General features: G+C 52.3%; 1 protein-coding gene and 1 pseudogene across 2 annotated transcripts in view; both read right to left on the reverse strand.

Annotated features, from left to right (window-relative positions):
• The window catches only part of AK4 (adenylate kinase 4), a 70497-nt gene that overhangs the window by 24375 nt on the left and 21093 nt on the right, over window positions 1-25029 (reverse strand). The window lies entirely within an intron of this gene.
• LOC129405371 (small Cajal body-specific RNA 13) lies at window positions 18280-18522 on the reverse strand (annotated as a pseudogene).

Here is a 25029-nt window from a genome sequence, read left to right on the forward strand (position 1 = left end):
GCCAGGGGTAATTCCTGAGTGAAGAGCCAGGAGTGACCCCTGTCCATCGCCGGGTGTGACCCAAAAACAAAATAAATAAATAAAGAGAGAAAGGGAGAAAAGTACGAGAAAAAGTTCATGATGCACAGGAGAAAAATCAGAGTGAAAAAGCAAAGTTGGGGTCTGGCAGGAGGCGGGTGCAAACTCCCAACACTCTTTCCCTTCTGGGGAGTGGTGCTGGCAATGGAGCTCAAGTCCCTCGTGCCCAACGCCACCACGGAATTCCATCCCCGCCCTCCCCGGAGCCCCCAGCTTGTGATGACGAGGAAAGGGTGCTCCAGGAGAGGGTGTCTGGGCCCATCAGGAGCCGTTCCTGAGTGCAGAGCCAGGCGCACCCCTGAGCACCGCAGTGCGCTTAGCGGAGCTAAGGAGAGGACGAAGCGCAAACACTCTCCGCACAGACCGAAAGAGACAAGGTCCCCGGCCTCGGAGAGAGACTGTGGGGTCAGACAAACAATCACCCCTCTTTGTTTTTCCAAACCTTACCGGAAGCAGGTGGTGCCTCGCGGGCACAGCTGTGAAAGCAAGCCGGCATCACCAGTGCACGGCCATGGTTATAGGAAGATGGAAATTCACTTTTTTTCGTGAGAGAATGCTTCACATCTTACTTTAAAATAATCTGGCAGGGGGAAGGGGAGCTCAGGATACAGCCGAGGGGCTCAAGGTGGATTCCGGGCTCTGCGCTCAGGGGCGTGCAAGGCTTCCTGCCTGCACCGCCTGGCCCCCGAACCACAGAGCTGTCTCCCGGGCCCCCGATTTTTTACATGTCGAATTTGGAGTTGGTTATAATAGAACAGATCGGGATTTTTTTTTTTTTTTCAGAATAAAGAGGGAGTTGTCTGTGCTCCAGGGAACTGCTAATGAATCCTTAAGAAGCATGTTCTTGACAGGTCAATTACATTTTCGTAAAAACATCAGACAGAATGAAATTACTGGGGGACAAGTTCAAGAAGCATTCACCCCGCTTCACCCTGAATTTAAGTAGCCTCTCCCGCCTGCCTCGCCCTCAAGAGCTGGCTCCCCTAGGGGCCAGAGCCATAGAACAGAGGGTACGGTGCAGACCCAGGTTTAATCCCAGAGCACTGAGCCAGGAATAAACCCTGAACACTCCTGGGTATGGGCCCAAAACAAAAAAAAAAATAAATAACAATAATGTAAAATAAAAGTGAAACAAGTGGGCTGAAGTGATAGTACAGCGGGGAGGGAGTTTGCCTTGCACGTGGCTGACCCAGGTTCGATCCCCGGCATCCTATATGGTCTCCTGAGCACTGCCAAGAGTAATTCCTGAGTGCAAAGCCAGGAGTAACCCCAGTGCATCGCTGCGTGTGACCCAAAAAAAAAAAAAAAAAAAAAAAACTATTCATTTGGGAAGACAATAAATACCCAAAGAAGGAAAGCATAACAGTTTACCCTAACCCGATCGTTGGCACGGGGCAAGGCATTATCAATCACATTATCCATAACCCCTTGGCTTCGGGCTTGGGCCAGGGACATACACGGTTCAGGGGTAGATGCTTGCTCTGCACATCAGAGGCCCTGGGTTTGATTCCCGGCACCATGAAAAGACAACAGAAAACTAGGACTAGTCATTACAAACAGAAAAAAGGAAACGTCTGGGGACATCGAAACAGAGCAGTAAGTAAAGTGTTGTTCTTGCTTGCGGCCGATCCGGGTTCGATCCCCAGAACCCCATATGGTCTTCCAAGCCCCACCGGGAGTGATCCCTGATTGCCCGAGTAAACCTCGAGCACCACAGGATAGGGCACCACGAAACAAAAAATAAAAAGGAAATGCCTACGTAGGAATGTACAGAAGGATTCTAAAGAGACTGGGCTACGTTATGGCTTAAAGTTCTTCCTATAGGATATTAGTGGCATTGGAATATATTTAATGGAATAATTTATGAAGAACAGTATCCAAAATGATACCCCTTAGATCTGCGTATCTCAGAGATGAGCCATTATGTACCTTGCACAAACAGCTCAAACATGAAGCATCCAGATATCACTTTCCAGGCCCGGGGTGGCTCGAAGGGCCGGAGGGCATGCTTTGCATGTGGGATGCCCGGAGTTCAATCCCTGGCACTGCGTGGTCCCTTGAGCAAGCCAGGAGTTGGCCCCTCACCCTGGGTACACAGTGTGTCACCCCAAAAGACAAAACCAAACAAAACTGGCTTTCTCCTGCCATTCTGCTGCTGCCTGGCGTCTCGGCCTGAGCCAATGGCAGCCTTTCTCTGGGACGTTACCTAAGACGACACACCAGCTGTTCCATCTCCTCGCCGTCTCCGGCTCTTTGTATCTTACTGAACAGGAAGTTCTTGACATTCACATCCACAAAGGCTCTCGGCTCTCAGCTGACGAGCAAACCAGCAGAGAGAGGCCGGGGCTGAGCAAGCGGTGCCAGCAGGGAAGAGACCAGGATGGCCCCGGGCTGCCATGGCAACGGGAGTGGGCAGGCGATCAGCCACTGACTCAGGGCAGAGAAGTGCGGAGTCACTCTTCAAACCCAACTGACGCATCTCCACAGAGCCAAGACGGAGGCACCTGACCCACAGCGTGGCGAGCTGTGGGTCAGCTCGCCACGCTCAGACCCTGAGGCTGCCGTCACAGCCACCCTCTCCCGGGGCTGATCCCTGGATGCTACAAAAATCCAAGTTGTGGGGCTGGGACAATAGTACAGTGAGTAGGGTGTTTGCCTTGCACGCGGTCGACCTGGGTTCGATCCCCAGCATCCCCTGTGGTCCCCTGTGCACTGCCAGGAGTAATTCCTGAGAGCAGAGCCAGAAGTAACCCATGTAGATTGCTGGATGTGACCGAAAAATCAAATAATAATAAAAAAAAGTCCAAATTGTGTGCACATAAGATCAATTGACTGCCAAGTCTGAGTGCTGGGAACACACTGAGAACACCAGGTTAGAGGGGAGTAGGGGGACAGGTGGGGACATGGGGACCTGGGTAGGGGGTTGGGGCTCTTTAGTAGTAGAGGTAACTGTATATGGAGACCACCAACATCAACATCACTGTGAACCCTAACATACAATTTTTAAAAATTTAATCCAAATTGCTATTGGGGGACCGGAGCGATAGCACAGCAGGTAGGGCGTTTGCCTTGCACGCAGCCGACCTGGGTTCAATTCCCAGCATCCCATATGGTCTCCCAAGCACCGCCAGGAGTAATTCCTGAGTGCATGAACCAGGAGAAACCCCTGTGCATTGCTGGCGTGACCCCAGAAAAATAAAAAAAAAACTTTTTGAAGTAAACAGATTTTATTTATTTAGAGGTTTCTGAGGGAAGGAGGAAGGGATAAGTGGGAGAGAGAATAGTAAGAATAATGCACTCAAGAGAGAATGCGGGCTTCTCTAAGGGTGGAGGAGAGAGCTCTACACACATCCTAGCACTGGACACGAAAGCATGAAAGTACACATCAAGGAGGGAGATGCGGCCAACACATGTGCTCAGGCACCACATGTACTCGGCCACGTTGGCACAAGCAGCACATGGGCTCAGGCAGCATATGCGCCTAAAAAATTTTTTAAAAAAATTTTTAAATTGCTGTTAAGGTCTTTTGCACATCAGTCAACCAAAAGGATAATAACGCCATCTAAACCAGGGGTGAGGAATTATTTTTCTGCCAAGGGTCATAGAGATATTTCTAGCATCGCTCATGGGTTGCATGATACAGGCAGACGGGCAGCCAATGAGAAGCACTCGAGCCTGTCCCATCATGGGCCAGAGTCAGAGCCCCTGACCTCAGGGTCCTTCCCTGGGAGTCTCAATTTCCCAGTTTCCCCTCTCAGGAGCATCCCAGAGTCCTTTCCCAGCCCTCCACTCCCAGCCCGGCAGACGGTCTCGTGCAGAACACAAGCTCCGAACCCTGACCCCCTTCGAGCTCCCCCTCCACTGCCCTCTGCTCCACTCACACCAGCCTCCAGAAAACCCTGAGGCCTTTGCAAATCCCTCCCCCTGCCAGAGTCACCTCGAGGAGGGCTGCCATCCCATCAAAACTCCGCAAGGCGGGACTGGAGCGATAGCACAGCTGGTAGGGCGTTTGCCTTGCATGAGGCCGACCTGGGTTCGATTCCCAGCATCCCATAGGGTCCCCCGAGCACTGCCAGGAGTAATTCCTGAGTGCATGAGCCAGGAGTAACCCCTGTGCATTGCCAGGTATGACCCCAAAACAAAAACAACTCCGCAAGGCGCTCGCTCTTTCAAGCCTGGCTTCTTCCTTAGACATGAATCTTTCTGCTTTGTTCAGAGATGTCTGTGTTCTCTGGGACAGGTATTCCTCTCTTTCTCTCCCCCCATGATCTTTTCTTTCTTATTTTTTTTTTGAAATGGATCTTTTTGGGTCACACCCCGCAATGCTCAGGGGTTATTCCTGGCTCTGCACACTGAAATTACTCCTTGGACCATAGGGGATGCCAGGGATTGAACCCGGGCTGGCCATGTGCAAGACAAACTCCCTATTCACTGTACTATCACTCCATTTGGCTCCACCCCCCATGTCTTTCAAAGCAAATTTCATTCTATAAATCTCTCTTGCTTCACACACATGAAAAAAGGGCAGGGGCTGAGGAGAATGAAGGCACCAGAGAAATAGTTTAGCAGACAGGAATCTGGTCTTACAGGAGGCCTGCCTGGTTGGATCCCCCACCCCATATAATCCCCCGAGCCCACCAGAAGTTACCCCTGAGGACAGAGTAAGCCCTGAGCACCACTTGGTGTAACGCCAAAGCCAAAAGAAACTAAAATTGCACAAGGACAAATACACGTCCATCACCTACTGGCATCTTACACTGCTTTGCACTGTTTTTTTTTTAAAAAAAAACTCCAGAACTTTCTTACACATCATACTGATGTATTGAGACCATATTTTTTATGTGAAGTAATGTTGGTTTACAAGATTGCGTAAACAATTTCACCCCTTCAAAACAAAGTATGTTCACCTCTTGAAAATACACCATACGCAGACCTCAGTACATCTCTCCACGTCAATCCATTGGACCCTCATCATATTCTACACACACACACACACCATTAAGCTCCATCCTACAGAAGGAATGCTTTCTTTGGCTTCGTCTATTCTCTTGCTATGCTTCTATCCCACACGGGTGAGGTATTTCTTTTCCCTCCTGATTTATTTTGCTCAGCATAACACTCTCCAATTCCATCCATACTGTATCATTTGGTGTGATTTCATCTTTCCTGACACTGAGCAGTCACCCCACACCTTCTTTATCTACTCACCAGCATTTGGGTATTTCCAAATAGCACTCCAAGGCAGGGAGCATGGCAGATGTATTTTATTTTTTAATTAGCGTTTGGGTGATTTGGAGCTACACCCAGGAGTGCTCAGGGACTATTCTTGGCTCTATGAGCAAGAGTGATTCTTGGCACTACACAGCTGATGGACTGGAGCGATAGCACAGCGGGTAGAGCTTTTGCCTTGCACACGGCTGACCCAGGTTTGATTCCTCCGTCCCTCTCGGAGAACCCGGCAAGCTACCGAGAATATCCCACCCGCACGGCAGAGCCTGGCAAGCTCCCTGTGGCGTATTCGATATGCCAAAAACAGTAACAAGTCTCACAACGGAGACGTTACTGGTGCCCGCTCGAGCAAATCGATGAACGGAATGGGATGACAGTGCTACAGTGCTACATGGCTGATATGAAGCGGTGAGGACTCAGATGGGGGGATGGCAACGCAGCCACACGTAAGGCAAGCACCTCACTTCCGGCACTTTCTCCCCAGCCGTTTTAATGTTGCCTGTTTGTAGGCCCACAACCAGAGGTGCCAGGGGACCATGTGGTGTCAGGACTCAACCCGGGACTCCAAGCGGGCAAAAGTTGTACTCCAGGGCTGGAGCGATGAGTCCAGCAGATAGGGCTCTGACCCTGCACGTGGCAAGCTGGAATCGACCCCTAGGTACCCCATAGGGTCCCCGGAGCCCGCCAAGAGTGAACCTTGAGCACAGAGCCAGGAGTAAGCCCTGAGCACAGCTAGGTTTGGCCAAAAACAAAACAAAATGAAATCCTGCACTATAGCCCTTACTTAGGAACTACTGGGTCATCTAGTAGCTCCATTTCTAACCTTTTTAAAGATCTTCTTCCTGTTTCCACTGAGGCTGAACTGGCCGAGCTCATGAATGGTGAATGAGGCTCCTTTTTTCCCACACTCCCTCCAGCACTGGCTTATGACCTTTCAGACACATACTTATACATATTTTAAGTATTTTATCACTCTTATCATACTCACATATCACACTTAGCATCATACTTTTTGACATACGCATTTCTCACTCTGATTTGCATTTCCCTAAAGATAAGATAAGGGATAGGCATTGTTCCCTGCTTACACTTTCCTGGGTGAAGTGTCAGTTCAGCTCTATCTCCTTCCCCTTCGCTTTTTCTTTGGGTGTTTTGGATTTTGTTTTGTTTTGTTGTTTTGTTTTGTTTTTTTTGGGGGGATGCTTTTGTTTCTGCCATACTCAGCAGTGCTCAGGGGTTATTCCTGGCTTTGTGTTTTGGTCAGTCTTGGCAAGGCTTGGCAATGCTGGAGTCGGCCACATGCGAAGCAAACACCTTAACCTCTATTCTTAACTCTCCAGTGCCTTCCCCATTCTTAAAATGTTTATGCTATTCCATTTTGTGAGTTCTTCATAGTCAGTCAACATGACCCCCTTTCCAGATGTTGTGGGCATACCTTCTCCCAATCAGTAGTCTTCCATTCAGTGCCTTTTCGGGGGGGAGGAGGTTTGGTTTTATAGTGCAGAAACTTATTTAATGCAATCCATCTATTAGTGGATTTCTATCGCGGGGGCGGTGGGGGTGTGAACCTTCCCAAAGACTTGGGGTCTAGCATGAAAGTCATCCATCCACTCTGAACTGACTTTCGTGCATGATGTGACACACTGACCCTGTCCCCCAGCACCGTTTATCAAGGTCCTCTGACGCTTTTACAACATGTTGGCTCCAGGTGTGAGGTCCTGGGTGGGTGGGAGGCAGGACAAATTGATTAAACTTAAAAAAAGTGCCTGTTAAGTATCTCACAGTGGTTCAATGAAAAAAAAAAAAAAAAAAGAAAAAGGGCCTGTTAAGGCAGCAAGCTTAGGGGGCTGGAGCAATAGCACAGTGGGTAGGGCATTTGCCTAGCACGCGGCCGACCCGGGCTCGATTCCCAATATCCCATATGGTCCTATGAGCACCGTCAGGGGTGATTCCTGAGTGCAGAACCAGGAGTAACCCCTGGAAACACTGGTGTTGGGGTTGGTGCTGGAACACGGTATACCTGAGCCTCTGTTACGGACACTTTTGTAAATCATGATGCCTAGGGTCTTTCTGGTTTTATTATTCTTGTTTGGGCCACATGTAGCAGTGCTCAGGGCTTACTGGCAGGCGTGGGGGACCATATAGGATGCCAGGGATTGAACCTGGGTCAGCACATGCAAGATAAACACCCTACCCACTGCACTATGGCTCTAGTCCCTCAATCTAAAAAATAAAATTATTTTTCTTTATAAAAGCCATATTCATAGTATCCTTCAGATAAATGCCTAGGAGCGGCACTGCTGGGTTATATGGATTTCCTGTTTTTATGTTCTAAGTGCTCTCCATACTGGTTTCCATAGAGGCAGCACCAATTTTTAGTCCCACAACATGCCAGTTTATTTTTCTCCGTATCATTGGTAAGATCTGTTCTTCCCAATCTTTCTAATGTAAGTCCCTCTCCCCAGAGTAAGATGGTACCTCATTGTGGTTTTGATTTGCATTTTCACGATAACAAACTGATAACACATTCTATCAAAGATGAAGACACTGATGGGGCTGGAGCAATAGCACAGCGGGTAGGGCATTTGCCTTGCACGCAGCCGACCCGGGTTCGATTCCTCTGCCCCTTTCGGAGAGCCCAGCAAGATACCGAGAGTATCCCGCCTGCACAGCAGAGCCTGGCAAGCTTCCCGTGGTATATTCGATATGCCAAAAATAGTAAAGACAAGTCTCACAATGGAGACGAGGTGCCCGCTCAAGCAAATCGATGAGCAACAGGATGACAGTGACATTTATTTATTTTCTTTTTGGATCACACCCGGCGATGCACAGGGATTACTCTTGGCTCTGCACTCAGGAATTACTCCTAGCGCCACCTCGAGCAAATCGATGAGCAACGGGAAGACAGTGATACAGTGAAAAAAAGAAATAAAAAGGAAACAAAAAAAAGCCAGATTCAGCCAAGACTAAGACTCTTGTTGCAGATCCCAGGGCAATATTTCATAGTCTCCTGATCCAAAGTCTCCTCTCTGGACGTTAGAGATGGCCTAACTAATAATCGAACTAAACTAATAATAATAATATAATAATAATAATAATAATAATAATAATAATAATAATAATAAACTAATAATCTAACTAAACACGTGGCTAGATTAGGTCACAGTCGCCGCAGCCATATGGGGGGGAGGGTCGGGAAAGGGGGACCCGCTCTAGTGCAAAGAAGGCTGGAAATCACGGTCGACTCAGGTTTGATCCTCGGCATCCCATATGGTCCACCCATGCAGCACCAGGAGTGAGCCCTGAGCACAGAGCCAGGAGTCACCCCTGAGCACTGCTGAGTGTGGTCCAAAAAGTCAAAATAAATAAAGAAGAAGAATATTTTGGCAATAAAGTAGTTACTTGAGAAAAGCAGATCAAGGGAACATCAGTTATTCTAGAAATGACTTCTTGAAATCACTTTGATGGATATCTTCTAGGAAGAAAGCAAGCCTCATTGCTTCATTGCTTCGCCCGAACCCACCAGGCAAAGCAAAAGCAAGGGGGGTGGGGGAGGGGAGAGAGCTGAGCGGACACTTTCCTTGAGTCCGTCTGAGGAAGACATCAGCGGTGGAAGAAACCAGAAGACTTTCTCCCTCCCAAACCAACAGCCAGGGGGCAAGTCCAAGGTCACAATAACTCTGTGGAAGACTCCAGCACCACCCTAATCTAATTTACTAAGAGGAGGGAAGATCTAAGCCCCACAAAGGTTCCCAGCTGTGTTTGGCAGCCCGGGCTCTCTGCGGAGCAGGACAGAGGGCAAGGCCTGCGTGTTGATACGGAATCAAACTTCCCCATCTCTTGCCCAGAAAGGTCAACGGCCCGAGCGGGCTGGACTGAACAATGTGTCCACAGCTGGCGAGAGGCCCGATGTCCACAGCAAATTGAAAGAAAACACCTGTCAGAAGACGGAGCCCCCTCTGGAAGCTGGGGGCGGGGGGCTGTCAGCTGCCCCCATCAGTCTCCCCGGGAGGGTCAGCGGCCAGTGGGCTGCTCCGGCTAGAATGTTCAGGGAACACAGAGCAGCTCCCATTTCCAGAGCGACTCCTCAACAGTGGACATGCAGGCATTGTCTTAGAGTCCTTGGCAGCCTTAACACACAGTGCGCGCGCACACACACACACACACACACACACACACACACACACACACACAGAAACCATTTAAACCATTTACAAGTCTGACAGTCCTGTGCAGCCTTAACACAGACACAGCGGACACACGCACACGCACACACAGAAACCATTTACAAGTCTGACAGTCCTGTGCAGCCTTAACACAGACACAGCGCACACATGCGCGCGCACACACACACACACAGAAACCATTTACAAGCCACCAGGCACGGTTCCAGAACTCGGCTCGACTCCCTCTGGAGGTGGTCGTCTCTTCAAAACCTAACCCTCCTGGATATGGAAATTTTCTTTTGGAAGGGACACAGGCTACTCCTGGCTGTGTTCAAGCACGACCCCTGCCAGTGATTGGGGCCCGGGGTTTGACCCAGGCTCCTGGAGCGTAAGGAAAACACCTTGACCCCGGCACTCTCCATCTCTGCCCCGGAAGATATTTATTTTTTATTTTGCTTTTTGGGCCACACCCGGCGATGCACAGGGGTTGCTCCTGGCTCTGCACTCAGGAATTACCCCTGGCGGTGCTCAGGGGACCATATGGGATGCTGGGAATCGAACCCGGGTCGGCATGTGCAAGGCAAACGCCCTCCCCGCTGTGCTATTGCTCCAGCCCCACCGGAAGATATTTTTACTAGCCGTAATCCTTCCACATTATAAAGTGCCCACTTTCTTTTTCCCCCTCTCCTGGGACACCCCCAGCGATGCTCGGGCCACTCCCGGCTCTTCACTCAGGAATCACATCTGGCAATGCTCCCGGGAAACGTGGATGGAACCCATGTTGGCAGCGTGCAAGGCAAACACCCTACTGCTTGCTGTACTACCATGCTGGCCCCTAAGAGGTGCTCACTATTAACTGAGTGACATCGGTCACTGCATTTTAGGCAGGAGATAGGGCAAAACACAGTCAACTGCTCAAGAGCATGGACAATGGGCCCCCACTGTGAATTACCCTGAAAGCGCTTCCGGATGGGAGTAGGGAGGCTGAAAGCTGACCATGAAGCCCGGAGCTGGGTCTCCAGTCTGCTCACAGGCACCCTCCAGGCAGGCCGCCCTGACTATCTGCTCTTGGGGACCCCAGGTAGTCCTCTGTGGACCCTGCACCCAGGCAGCTGAGGGCGAGCGCCAGAGATGAAGATGCCTTAGGGGCCAGGGAGATAGGGCGGGTGTTAAGCACACCTTATATCCAGCCACCCCTGGGCCCCTTTATTTTATTTATTATTATTATTAATAATAATTATTATTTGCTTTTGGGGTGGGCTGGAGCGATAGCGCCATCAGGTAGGACGTTCGCCTTGCACACGGCCGACCCGGGTTCAATTCCTCCGCCCCTCTCAGAGAGCCCAGCAAGGTATCGAGAGTATCTCACCCACATGGCAGAGCCTGGCAAGCTCTCCATGGTATATTCGATATGCCAAAAACAGTAACAACAAGTCTCACAATGGAGACGTTACTGGTGCCCACTCGAGCAAATCTATGAGCAACGGGATGACAGTGATACAGTGTTTTGGGGGTTACACCCAGCAAGGCTCAGGGGTTACTCCTGGCTCTGCACTCAGGAATTACTCCTGGCGGTGCTTGGGGCACCATATGGGATGCCAGGATTGAACCCGGGTCGACCACGTGCAAGGCAAACATCCTACCTGCTGTGCTATCGTTCCAGGCCCTCTGGTTCCATTTATAGCCCTGTATAGGTGCCCCAAAACTGCCAGGAACAACACATGAGCATACGGTTGGGAAGAGCTCACAAGCACTGTGATCAGGTGTGGCCCGAATGCACCCACCACACCCCCCAAATGTGCTAATACCAGAGCTGAACTGCAACCATCACAAAGTGCAGGCACGAGCACCTGCACGAATATTTCTTTTGGGCCGGAGTGATAGCACAGTGGGTAGGGCGTTTGCCTTGCACGCGGCTGACCCAGGTTCGATCCCTGGCATCCCATATGGTCCCCCAAGCACTGCCAGGAGCAATTCCTGAGTGCAAAGCCAGGAGTAACCCCTGAGCATAGCTGGGTGTGACCCAAAAAGCAAAAAAAAAAAAAGAATATTTCTTTTTATTGTTCACACCAGGTTTCGTCAAAACCCTGAATGAACAGTTTGAGGCTCTTCCTGTTCCTGGAGCGAGCAGATATCATTGGGCTACACTAGCACGGGACAGGGCCGAATGGAGACGTTACTTGCGCCCGCTCGAGCAAATCGAAGATCAATGGGATGACAAGTGACCAGTGATACAAGTGCTCGCAGCTTTGTGCAAGAGGGGAAAGTTGGATGCCCTCCGGGGCCAAGGAGAAACCTTGCATGCCCTCGGTAGAACCTCTCTAGAAGATCACAGACATGTGCACCGGGGTGCACCCCAGGAATGGCCAAACTAAACTGCGAGTCTGCAAAACACAAAGGCTTGGCCCCACCCCCTTCATGAGAATAGTTTAGAGCCCGGAGCTATAGTACAGCGGGGAGGGTGTTTTCCTTACACGCAGCTGACCTGGGTTCGATCTCCAGCATCCCCTCTGGTCCTCTGAGCACCACCAGAAGTGATCCCTGAGCAAAGAGCCAGGAGTAGCTCCTGAGCACTGCTGAGTGTGGCCCAAAATGCAAAAAAATAAAAATAAAAATAGTTCAGCAATGAAGTAGTTACTTGAAAATCGCAGATCAAGTGAACACCAACTATTCCAGAAATGCCTTATCCTTGAAATCACTTTGACGGATATCTTCTAGGAAGAAATCAAGCTTCAAAAAGCTTCTTGGATCAGAAATAGCTATCAAAGTCCTTCAGAAGCGCCAATTATGAAAGAAACTCCTCGAGTCAGGGCTTGGGGGCACTTACACGGCTCAGGCGGAGGTCCAGGCCCCACCCTCCCACTGGCCTTGCTCACAGCCAACAGTGCTTTTGCCCCTTCACACCCAAGAGCCTCGGTTCTACATCCCTCCCTGCCGCTTACACAGGTACCCGGCATCCCCGGCTGGAAAGAGCAGCGGTGAAGGGGTGAAGGCCTGCAGGCAGCGCCCCCGGCTCAAGGCCCAGCACGGCCTGGTCCCCGCAGCACCAAAGCGTGTGGTCGCCACAGCAAGGCATCTCACTGGCCAAGGAGCCCTGGAGGGGTGTCCTGGCCTCCTGAACACCTCTTAGGAGGAGACTCCCCCCTAAAAAAAATCAAAAACAGGAACTTCTGGGGGCGTGAGCAACAGTAGAGCCAGTCAGGTGTTTGCCTTGCATACATCAGACCCGGGTTCGATGCCCGACATCCCATATGCTCCTCCAAGCACTGCCAGGAGTGGTCCCTGAGCATAGAGCCAGGAGTGTCCCACCACACACACACATACACACACACACCACACCACACACACACCACACATACCCTGAGCATAGAGCCAGGAGTACCCCACCATACCCACCCACACCCACCCACACACACACACACACACACACACACACACACACACACACACCACATACCCTGAGCATAGAGCCAGGAGTGACCCACCACACACACACCCCACACATACCCTGAGCATAGAGCCAGGAGTGCCCAACCACACACACACACACACACACACACACACACACACACACACACACACACACACACACACACACACACACACACACACACACACACACACACACTACACCCTTCTAAAATCTGGAGTTTTGGTCTGTTTGGTTTCTTATATTAATGAATCACGGTGAGAAACAGTTAGACTTACACATTTTCATGATTACGTTTCAATGGAACAATGATCGAGTACCCATCCCTCCACCAGTGCCCATTCTCCACCACCACCGTTCCCAGTGTCCCTCCCGCCACCCCCTGCCTCTGTGGCAGACACGTTCCCTCTTACTCCCTCTCCCCTTTGGGGCATCACGGTTTGCAATCTAGGCACTAAGCTGCCATCATTAACCCTGGAGTTTAGAGCCAGATCAAACCCTGAAGTCAAACCTTGGCTTTCAGAGCCTGGCTCAAACCCTGACCCGACCACACCGCACCACAAGCGGGGATGACATCACCCACGCTTGTTTCTCAAAGGGCATGTGATGAGTATGTGTGAAAAAGAAGGAATGATGCCTCTGGGCAAACCCCACTGAGAGCACGAAATGAATAAATAAGGCTCCGCTCCTATTTGCCAGGTGTTTTCTCTAAGCCATGTTATACGCATGAGCTCATTTAAGAGTGCATATCTGAGGTTAGTGATATCATTTCCCCTCGTTCCTCAAGATGTAAACAGAGGGAGACGGAGATCATCCCACGGGCAGGATCAGCCAACCTGGGTTCAATCCTCCACAAGCCTTTTTTTTTAAAGATTAATAAAATTATCTTTATATCATTAACAGTAACAAGTTTCACAATGGAGACGTTACTGGTGCCCGCTCGAGCAAATCAATCAACGAGATCACAATGTGACAGTGCTACTTTATAAATTCACATAGGATAAATAATCAGTATTAAAATTCCCTCAGCAGGGGTTGGAGAGAGAGCACAATGGGTAGGGAACTTGCCTTTCAACTTACCTGGTTCAAAACCTCAGGCTCCATATGGTCCCCTGAGCACTGCTAGGAGTGATTCCTTTTTTATTGACTTTTTGGGTCACACCTGGCGATGCTCAGGGCTTACTCCTGGCTCTGCACCGGAATTGCTCCTGGTGGTGCTCAGAAACCATATGGGATGTCGGGGATCGAACCCAGGTCAACCATGTGCAAGGCAAAGGCCCTCCCCGCTGTGCTATTGCTCTGGCCGCTGGCAGTGACTCTTTTGCGTGCAGAGCCAGGAGTTACCTCTTCCCAGGGGTGGCCCCAAACTGAAAACAATAAACAAACAAAAAAGTCCCTCAGTACCAAATTTGAAACACAAGGAGCGATGCACCCCCCCACGTGCCCTCCCCCACCTCAAGTCCTCCAGGAGTGACCCCGGAATTGAATCTGGGGTGGCCCAGAGGCCAAAAAGAAAAAAAAAGAAAAGAAAAGAAGGAGCAAAGGGGCACAGAGAGGGTAGGTCACTTGCCCTAAGTAACTCAGCCAAAAAGGGCAGAGCTGGGAGGGAAGCTCAAGCCGGGGGCAGATGCTCTGGCAACGGTGCTCTCAGCAACAGTGCACCCAGTGGGGAAACACCAGGGTCTGCTTGAGGGTCTGCTCTGTGGAGTCGCCTCCCTCCCGCCGGGGGCTGCGGAATGAACCGTGTCGGGGGAGCGCCTATGTACAGCACCCACCAGGCAATGCAGGGTCATGCAGGCTCACAGGGGCGGGGGCAGCGCGGTGTGTACAGCCGGGCTGTACTCCGTGAGGACGCGCAGAAAGAGCCCTCGGGGCTGGCACAAGCTCCCCAGGCAGCGGGTGCGGCACAGAAAACCACCCGGACGTGTCCTGGGCCACGCAGCAGAGAAAGAGGCTGTCCTGGGCCCCGCTGCACGACATCCTTCCCCACCCCTAGAGGGTGAGGGTGAGTGTGTGTGTGTTTCTCTTCCTGCTGCCTGCGAGCTCCTCACACCTTCTCCAGGCAGGCCTCCATCCAGTCCCTGGGTGCCGAAGACACGCTTCCCGCGAACATCAGTGAGAACCACCACCCCTGTGAAGGGCCCGGGCCTGAGCCTCTGGGCCTCCCCACGGTCCCACAGAAGCTGTGCTGGACTTGCAGCTCGATGCAGCCCTGCCCACATCTTCCCGAGACTCAACAGTTCCAGTCCTGGTTGTCTCAGCCAGGACCCTGTTAATTTATTTTTATTTTAGACACCAGGGTTTAACACACCGTTCATGTACAGTTCAGCATGAGTTTGCATGTGCACACACACACACACACACACACACACACCTGCCACGGATCCAGTGTCCTTACCCCTAAGAAAGACCAGTTCTCAGTTTCTGTTGCCTTTGGCATACTATCCCCCTATTTTGTTTCTTCTGCTTAGTTTGATTTGGGTTTGGGGGGGGCCGAACCTGGTGATGCTCAGGCCTTACTCCGGGCTCTGAGCTCAGGAATCATTCCTGGCGCTGCTCCAGGGTCTATACGGCATGTGGGGAATTGAACCCAAGCTGGCAGCACGCAAGCCTTACCCACTACACTATCTCTCTGGCCCCTGTCCCGTTTCTTTGGGGTGGGGGAGAAGGATTGGGTCACGTCCAGTGATGCTCAGGGGTTACTTACCTGGCTCCGAAGTCAAGAATTACTTCTGGGGGTGCTCGGAGGACCATATGGGATGCTGGGGATTGAACCTGGGTCAGCAGCATGCAAGGCAAGTAGGTACCCTACCCACTGCACTTCCGCTCTGACCCCTATTCTCTTTCTTTATATTCCACAGGAGATCACTCTGCCCCACCTTCTAACTCCACTCTCCATCAAACTCCAGATTTCTCCCCAGAGTAGCAAACCACCTGCCTTCATCTTTTCTTACAGCTGAGTAGTATTCCACGGTGGGTGCAGACCCTGGGCCCAGTCATCTATTCTTGGACATCTGGGTTGTTCCCAGATTGGGGCCATTGTGCATAGTACTGCGATACACACAGGAGTGCAAATGTCTTTTCTGAATAGGGCTTTGGGGCCTCTGGGGTCCATGCCAAGAACTAGAATTTCTAGGTCATCTGGAAGCCCAATTCTTAAGGGGTTTTGTTTGTTTGTTTGCTTGTTTGTGTGCAGTTTGGGGCTGCACACAAGCAAACAAACCGAGCCTAATCCCGGATTCGGGGTCAACCCAGGTGGGCTGCATGCAAGGCAAGCAATTCCTTGCCCCAACTCCTATTTTCTGACATGTGTCCACATCGTTTTTCCAAAGGCCAAGCCCTACTCTTAAGTAATGTAGACTCGACAGAGGCCAGGACAGTCAGCAGTGCTGCCCCACCCCGGGGGGGGGGGCGGGGGGGAGACCACAATGAACCGGAAGCATGAAGCAAGCTGGCGTTATCTGACGGGTCTCACGTCTTTGGGGTTCTCACTTCTGTTCATCCCAGTGAGCACAGAGGGACATTCTCAGGGCCACACTTGGCTGACCCCCCTCCCCGACCCTCTCCTGAGGGACCATATGTCAGCATAAGTGGATATCTGCTCCCCCACATACTCTCTCATACCCTGAAACACCCACAAAGCACCTATGAGTTGAAACAAAGACTTCTAGGTAAAGTCTAAAAGATTCTCCTGGGAGCAACAAGAGCTTGGGCCGGCGGCCAGCGGGCAGGCCGTTTGCCTTGCACACTTGCACATACATGGCCAACCCGGGTTCAATCCCTGGCATCCCATATGGTCCCCCTAGTACCACCAGGAGTAATCCCTGAGTGCAGAGCCAGGAATAACCCCTGAGCATCGCTGGGTGTAACCCAAAAAGAAAAAAAAAAGAGTTTGGGACAAAGGAAATGAAAACCATTTGCAAATGTCACCAGACTGAGAGGTTTGATGCCTTCTCAGGGCTGGGAAGCATCTGCCTCCCTCCCTTCTCCTCGTGGGCCGCTCAGCAATAGTGCACTTGTCGAGGGTTCGATTCCCAACACCGCACCACCAAATACACTCACCTCCCCTCGACCCTTCTCTGTCCCAACCCGAGTTCTGATTTAACGGTTTCCTGGTAAACCAAAAGCCATGAGGTTTGGTTTTGTTTTAAGCCTTCTCTATAACATATTTATACTTAAAGACGCTGTGTCTCACGTGTATCATACAGAGCGGATCGTGACAGATAAACGTGAAGTAGAACATTTCAGGGGGCTCCCGAGCAATGCTCAGGGATTGCTACTACTCCCAGGGGTACCCGACCAAGCAGGCAATGGTGGTGAGGCCCAAGGACAAGGCACTGCGTCCCACAGTGCCGGGGACACCCGGACTATGAAGGGGAGCTGGGAGCTTCTAAGTGACCCCTGAAGATGCTTGAAGAACCATGCAGTGGCAGGGCTGGAATCCAGGTGAGATGCAGTACCCACTCCCCTACCCCTCAGCCTTTCACAAAATTGTGCTTTATGGCATATTAACTTTATAAAATGCTAACAGAAATCTCTGACGCTGTCCCGTCCTCTTCACTCTGTGCCCATGACTAGTCTGAGACTCAGAAATCAGGAGCTGGAGTGATAGCACAGCGGATAGGGCGTTTGCCTTGCACGCAGCCAACCAGGTTCGATCTCCGGCATCCCATATGGTCCCCAGAGCACTGCCAGGAGTAATTCCTGAGTGCAGAGCAGGAGTAACTCCTGAGCATCTCGCTGGGGCTGGGTCTCTCTCTCTCTCTCTCTCTGGGTCTCTATCTCTCTCTCTCTCTCTGAAATTGGCTGGGACCAAGAGGCCACCATGATATCTCAGTACAACTGTCGCCTATCTCCAAACCCGTTCTTCAGCCACTCGATCGGTGGCCCATGGTCCCATCCCCAAGATGGCAAAAACTCCGGAAAACCTTTCCTTGGCCACTGGGGTCATCCTGGGGACAAGCATTGTTGAACGGAAGGAAACTGTCTGCAGTGAGGCCTGGGGGAGAGAGGGCGCCAAGTAGGACTCCTCTCAGCACTCCCTAGTCCTGCAGAGCTGGGGCCACACTCAGTGGTAATTGATCAATTGATACTTAATTGATAACCTGGGTCAGCCATATGCAAGGCAAACATTTGGACTTTTTTTTTTTCTTCTCTTGGGTCACACCAGGTGATGCTCACTCAGGGGTTCCTCTTGGCTCGGCACTCAGGAATGACTCCTGGTGGTACTCGAGGATGACCGTAACAGGTGCCAGGGATGGAACCCAGGTTGGCTGCATACAAGGCAAGTGCCCTGCCTGCTGTACTGTATCGCTCTGGCTCCAAGGCAAGCAGCTTAACCCCTGTATGAGCTTCAGTCAGGTGACCGTTTTCTGCCCAGGTAATATTTTATACAACCCTACATATATGTATGTGTATAATAAATAATACCCCCACTGCATGGCTTCTCTTACTGACAGATAAGGAGCCAGCCCAGCGGCGGTCACCATGGCAACAGTGCCCGAGAGCTGATGGAGGAAAATTGCACATAAATTGCAGGGACTGAGGCAGTCAGGCCTCGGCTTCCTCCGGAAGATGCAAAACTTATTTTAAAACTTCTAGGGGCTGCAATAACAAGGACAGAGGCAAGAGCACTCGCCTTGCAACGTGACCACTCTGGGTTCAATCCCTGGCACCCCATATGATGCCCCCAAGACAGGAGTCTTCCCTAAGCTCAGAGCTAGCAGTAAGCCCTGAGCACAGCTGAATATGACCCAAAAGTCAAAATCAGTAATGACTTTTTTTCGTTTTTTAAAGTTATACAATCCTCAGGGCTGGAGCAATAGACAGAGGGTAAGGCATTTGCCTTCCACGTGGCCGACCCGGGTTCGATTCCTCCGCCCCTCTCGGAGAGCCCAGCAAGCTACCGAGAGTATCCCGCCCACACGGCAGAGCCTGGCAAGCTACCCCTGGCATATTCGATATGCCAAAAACAGTAACAAGTCTCACAATGGAGCCGTTCAAGCAAATCGATGAACAACGGGATGACAGTGATACAGTCCTCTATGGGGTTAGAAAACAAAGTTTAGGAAGCTGGAGCACAGAGCTGAAGAGATAACTGAGTGAGTTATGGCGCTTGCGTGGTTTAGAGCGACTCTAGTTTGATCGCTGATACCACATATGGTGCCAAGCAGCACTGAGTGATCCCAGGATTAAAGAGCCGGGAGTCAGCTCAGAGCAGAGCTGGGCGGAGCCCAAACACCCTGCCTTCCCCCCACCCAAAAGAAGCAGCTTAGAGCACCTGCCTTGCAAGTTTACATTCACAAGTTCAAATCCCTGGCATGCCACGTGTGCCAAGCCTGATGCTGGCAGCTGCCGTCTGCGATCGCCAGTGCTACGAGTGGTTCCTGGCTCTGCCACAGATGCACGTCACTGCCACAGAAAGGGGTGCCACCCCAGGAGAGCTCAAGTAAGTCCCCGCAAGCACCAGACAGGAGGTGGCGACCTCCAGGCAACACCAGTGCAAGAATCACGGGAGCACCGGAACCGTGAATTGCCTCATTGAAGAGTTGTGAGTCCCAGGTGAGGCGGGCGGTTCAAGGACAGGGACACGCGCTCTGCATGCGAGAGGCCTCACGTGACCCCTGGCACGGCATGGCCCCAGCCAGCCACCAGGAGTGATTTCCTCTGCTCCAGTTCCATAGTAAAGGAGCACAGACCTGTGAGCACCACAGTCGGAGGGTGGTACAGCAGGGAGGGCCCTGGCCTAGTACACAGCCAACCCCAGAATGATCCTCAGCAGCCTTAGGGTCACCCTGCCATGCCCTGCCGGGGGTGACCCCTGAGCACAGAGCCAGGAGTAAGCTATGAGCATCAACAGGTGTGACCGCCCCAAAACCAATCAAAATCCAAAAACTAAAAATAAGAATTCTGGGGCTGGAGAGATAGCACAGCGGGTAGGGCGTTTGCCTTGCACGCGGCCGACCCGGGTTCGAATCCCAGCATCCCATATGGTCCCCTGAGCACTGCCAGGGGTAATTCCTGAGTGCAGAGCCAGGAGTAACCCCTGTGCATCGCCAGGTGTGACCCAAAAAAAGCAAAAAAAAAAATAAAAAATAAAAAATAAATAAATAAATAAATAAATAAAATAAAAATAAGAATTCAGGGGCCAGAGAGAATATAGCATAGGGTGTTTTCCTGGCCCACAGCTGACCTGGGATCAATCCCTGGGTCCCCAAACCGTCCCCTGAGCCTCACCAGGCCTGCTCCCTGAGCAAAGAACTGGGATGAAGCCCTGAGCACCACTGGGTCTGACCTAAAAAAATATTTAAAAAACCCAAAAAGTAAATACAAAAATAAGAATGCCTGGAGCTGGAGTGATAGCACTGCGGGTAGGGCATTTGCCTTGCACGCGGCCGACCCAGGTCCGATTCCCAGCATCCCACAGGGTCCCCCGAGCACCGCCAGGAGTAATTCCTGAGTGCATGAGCCAGGAGTAACCCCTGAGCATCGCTGGGTGTGACCCCAAAAAAGCAAAATAAATAAATAAATAAATAAGAAAGCCTTATTTCCAATTATCTACAGTTTTATGAAGGAACAATGATCTTTTGAAAGTGTAACTTTTTTTTTTTTGCTCTTTTAGGTCACACCCGGTGAGACTCAGAGGTTATACCTGCACTCAGAAATTACTCCTGATGGTGTTCGGGGGATCATACAGGATGCGGGGATTGAACGTGGGTCGGCTGTATGCAAGGCAAACGCCTCCCTGCTGTACTATCTATCGCTCCGGCCCAACAATGATCTCCTGGGGCAGGACCTTCCAGGGTTATTCAGGGGGTGCACGGCCCCCACTGGCAATTCTCAGGCAACTGAGCCCAGAGCCGATGTGAGGAATGGCCCCCGGGAACTAACGTGGGCAGCAATGCAAGGCAGGAGCCGCAACGCTGCACCGAGTACACTCTCAGCACGGGAGGCCTCACACGGGGCAGGGCAGGGAGAGCGGAGCGCGTGGTCACTCGGGAGTCCTGGGTTCCATTCCCGCAGCACCCGGCCCCCGACACTGCTGGCAGTGACCCCAGAGTACAGAGCAGGGAACAGCCCTGCACACTGCTAGGTGTGGCCCAAACACACACACCTTCAAATGTGGCCCAAACACACATACAGAGCATAGAGATTCATTTAGGTGTGGCCCAAAAACATACACACACACAAACTCAGGTGTGGCCCAAACACACACATACACACATACATACACACACACACACACACACACACACACACACACACACACACACACTCTTTCAGATGTGGCCCAAATACACATATACACACCCAGATTCAGGTGTGGCACGCGCGCGCGCGCGCACACACACACACACACACACACACACAGAGCGCAGACCACAGAGCCCTGGAGCCTGACGGCTGAGCCCCAGGTAAGGAGCTGGAGTCCAGCCGCTGGCCAGCGTCCTGGTCACCAGCCTCGGGACAGCAGCTCTGTGGCCTGGGGATGGCCAGCACGGCCTGCCCTGGGATTCACACCAGCTTTGTTAGTCACCAACTTGCACACAGAGGAAGATGAAGAGAAGGAGGAGAAGCAGGAGCAGGAGAAGCAGGAGCAGGAGGAGGGAAAAGGGGGGGGGGCTGCAGAGACCTAGGACAACTGTGCTTCCCTTGTGGGGCCTGCGGGGGCCCTGACACAGGGGAGGAGGCGCGCCCTGACCACAGGGCAGATATTTAGGGCTATGGCTGTCCTTCCGCTAGCCCTGCTGGCCACCTCCTGGGAATACTGACCAACGCGCAGTGGGGCCACCTGACTCACTCTCGCAAGACCACAAACAGTGCACGCACGCCATCTGCTCTCGCACCCCTTGACCAGAAACACATTGTGTGTGTGTGTACACACCAGCCAGAGTGTGTGTGTGTACACGCCAGACGCCAGCCAGAGTGTGTGTGTGTGTGGTGTCTGTGTGTGTACATGCCAGCCAGAGTGTGTGTGTGTGTGGTGTCTGTGTGTGTACATGCCAGCCAGAGTGTGTGTGTGTGTGTGTGTGTGTGTGTGTGTGTGTGTGTGTGTGTACACGCCAGCCCAGAGGAACCAGGCCGTTAGCACAGACGCAGGTGGTGACACCGGGCAGTGCTGGGGACTCACAAAAGGTGGACTGATGCTGCTTTCCGATGCTCCTTCCGCTTTCCCCTCCCACCTTTGTACTGATCACAGCCTAAACATGGGTCCAACCCTCCTTTGAAAACTTTAAACAACAGGGCAGGGGAAAAAAAAAAAACTACTGGCATTTCACAAGATCCAAAAATTTCAGATGTGCCACTTCCAGGAGAAATTTCTTGGCCTGGCGTGGCGCGTTCGCACCGTGCACATCTGGTGCGAAACGGCGACTGCCCGCACCAGCTGCCGCGGGAGGGGCCGCCAAAAGGTGGGCGAGGGCGTCAGTGGGCAGGAAACCTGAGCGCTGCCCAGTCCCGGAGGGTTTTCAGGACGTGTCTCTCCGCATGCGTCCTGGCTCCCCTCCCCCAGCTTACACCCTTCCCCCCTGGCTCTCGGGGCCCTAGTCTCTCCCTACCCGCCAGAAGGGCCGGAATTTCACACGTAAATACCGAGGATGGAGCCAGCTCTCTCCCCACAGTGAGGGCAGTGCCAGGCTCCCTGCCGCAGGCCCTCTCTGGGCAGAATCTGGGCAGAAGCTCAGCGCGGGGAAGCCATCTGCTTCCACAGGATGCCGGCTACTGTGGGTAACCCCCCCCTTCCTGGTCAATGTCCCCCTTTTCATCTCTTCCCTGCCCCCGGCTCCTTCACTGAACCCCCTCCCTGCAATAAACAGCTGATGGAAATAAATTTTTGAAGCCCTGGAGCCAGAGCGATGGTACAGTGGGCAGCTTGCTGGCCTTGCAGGTGGACCTGGATTGGAACCCCAGCGTCCCATCTGGTCCGCCGAGCCCGCCAGGAGTGATTCCTGAGGGCAGAGCCAGGAGGAAGCCCTGAGCAACACTGGGGATGGCCCAAAAACAAATGCAAGGGGAAAAAAAAAAAAGCCAATGTTTTGAAACTCTTCAGCCTCAGAGCTGAAGTGGGCCCGCCGCTTTCTGAGGTCTGGGTCATTCGGTGGAAGCACCCCCAGAACCAAGTCGGGACTAGCCCGAGAGCACCAGCTGGTATGATCCAAAACTGGAAGAGAGGGAAAAAAAAAAAGGCAGGCAGGGGTGGGGGGTGAGGGGTGGGGTGATGGGGGACAGCGGGCGGGTGGAGGGAAGGCCCAGTTCGGCCTCAGCACCTCGTGACAGTTGCCTTGTGTCCCGGGCCACTGGGAGCAGCAGAGTACTCTCACAGGACAGTGCTCAGCAGGGGCCCAGAGCTGCAGTCGGGGGCTCCAGAGGGCAGGAGGCAAGGAGAGGGGCAGAGTGGCGAGCTGTGTCCCCCCCCCGGGGGCGTGAGGGCCGGAGTCAAAAGCCACTGCATGATGCCGAATGCCAAGTCAAGGACCACAGGCCACACCCGCGGTGCCAGGCATCAACTCTGAGCACACCCGATTCTCTGCTGTCACTCACCACCCCAGACTCCCTAGGACTTGTGCCGCACAAAACTCTCCAACTCACATCATGGAGGCACCTCAACAAGGGGCTCAGAGCACCTGCACTACTAGCATCTGGTCAGGAGTTCAAAGCCCAGGCGGCCCACATACACGGAGCACAATCCTGGTGGCTCTGTGATCCCCACAAAACTCTCCCCACATACGTAGTCTAATTGTGACGGGGTGGGACCCCCCCTCCATGAGCACCACACCCAGAACTATGCCTCAAGGAAGAGTGTGACACCCCCCCTTCCCCAGGGAGCACCAACCAAGGCTGTGCACCTTGTCCCTGTCATCACAACGCCAACAACAAAACAGGGAAGGGAAGAAGGGGATCCCAAAAAAGATTGGGGGGGGAAGGTAACCTGGGGATACTGGTACTGAGAAATGTACACTGGTGGAGGGATGGGTGTTGAAATACTGTATGACTGAAATTCAATCATGAACAGCTTTGTAAGGGTCTATCTCATAGTGATTCAATTAAAAAGTTAGGGGGGGAAGAGATAACGGCATGAATAAACATGTACTAAGACAGAAAAAAAGGGGGGGCCCTAGAGCTACAGCACAGCGGGTAGGGCGTTTGCCTTGCACGTGGCCAACCTGAGTTCATTCCCAGCGTCCCATAGGGTCCCCTGAGCACCGCCAGGAGTCATTCCTGAGTGCAGAGCCAGGAGTAACCCCTGTGCATTGCCGGGTGTGACCCAAAAAGAAAAAAAAAAATCCATCCATCCTAACCGACGTCTAGAAGGCCACTCTCCACACCGCCTGAGCTCCGAGCTTTTGCCACTTCACCCATCTGGGGCTGACCACAGCTGACGCTGGGACAGTAGCATGGCTCTCTGGGGCCGTCCCACAATTTTCATGGCTGGCCGGAGACACACGGCGTTTCAGGCCGCGTGGTTTGGCTGGACTCTGTGAGACACAAGCAACATCAGTTTCCACCTTCTGGGCATTGCCAGGTGACACCCAAAGCTGGAAATTGCTGTGGACTGTGAGACATGGACCAGACTGGGAGATGGACAAACAGCAGCTCATGGTGAGGGGGTGCGTGGGGGCAGTGGGGACGGGGGGAGGGGAGGGGTACTGGACACACTGGTGGTGGGAAAGGTACACTGGTGAAGGGGCGGATGTCGGAACATTGCATGACTGAAACGTGATCATGAACAACTTTGTAACTCCATATCTCCTTATGATTCAATTGGAGAAAAAAAAAAGTTCCAGGGGGTCGGAGCGATAGCACAGCGGGTATGGCGTTTACCTTGCACTGGGCCGACCTGCGTTCAATCCCCAGCATCCCATATGGTCCCCCAAGCACTGCCAGGAGCAATTCCTGAGTGCAAAGCCAGGAGTAACCCCTGAGCATCGCTGGGTGTGACCCAAAAAGCAAAAAAAAAATAAAAGTTCCTGTGGCTGGAGCAATAGCACAGCGGGTAAGGCACTTGCCTTGCACGCGGTCGACCCGGGTTCAATCCCCAGCATCCCATAGGGTCCCCTGAGCACCGCCAGGAGTAATTCCTGAGTGCAGAGCCAGGAGTAACCCCTGAGCATCGCCGGGTGTGACGCA

The sequence above is a fragment of the Sorex araneus genome, chromosome 5 (assembly GCF_027595985.1).
Source record: "Sorex araneus isolate mSorAra2 chromosome 5, mSorAra2.pri, whole genome shotgun sequence".
Taxonomy (NCBI): domain Eukaryota; kingdom Metazoa; phylum Chordata; class Mammalia; order Eulipotyphla; family Soricidae; genus Sorex; species Sorex araneus.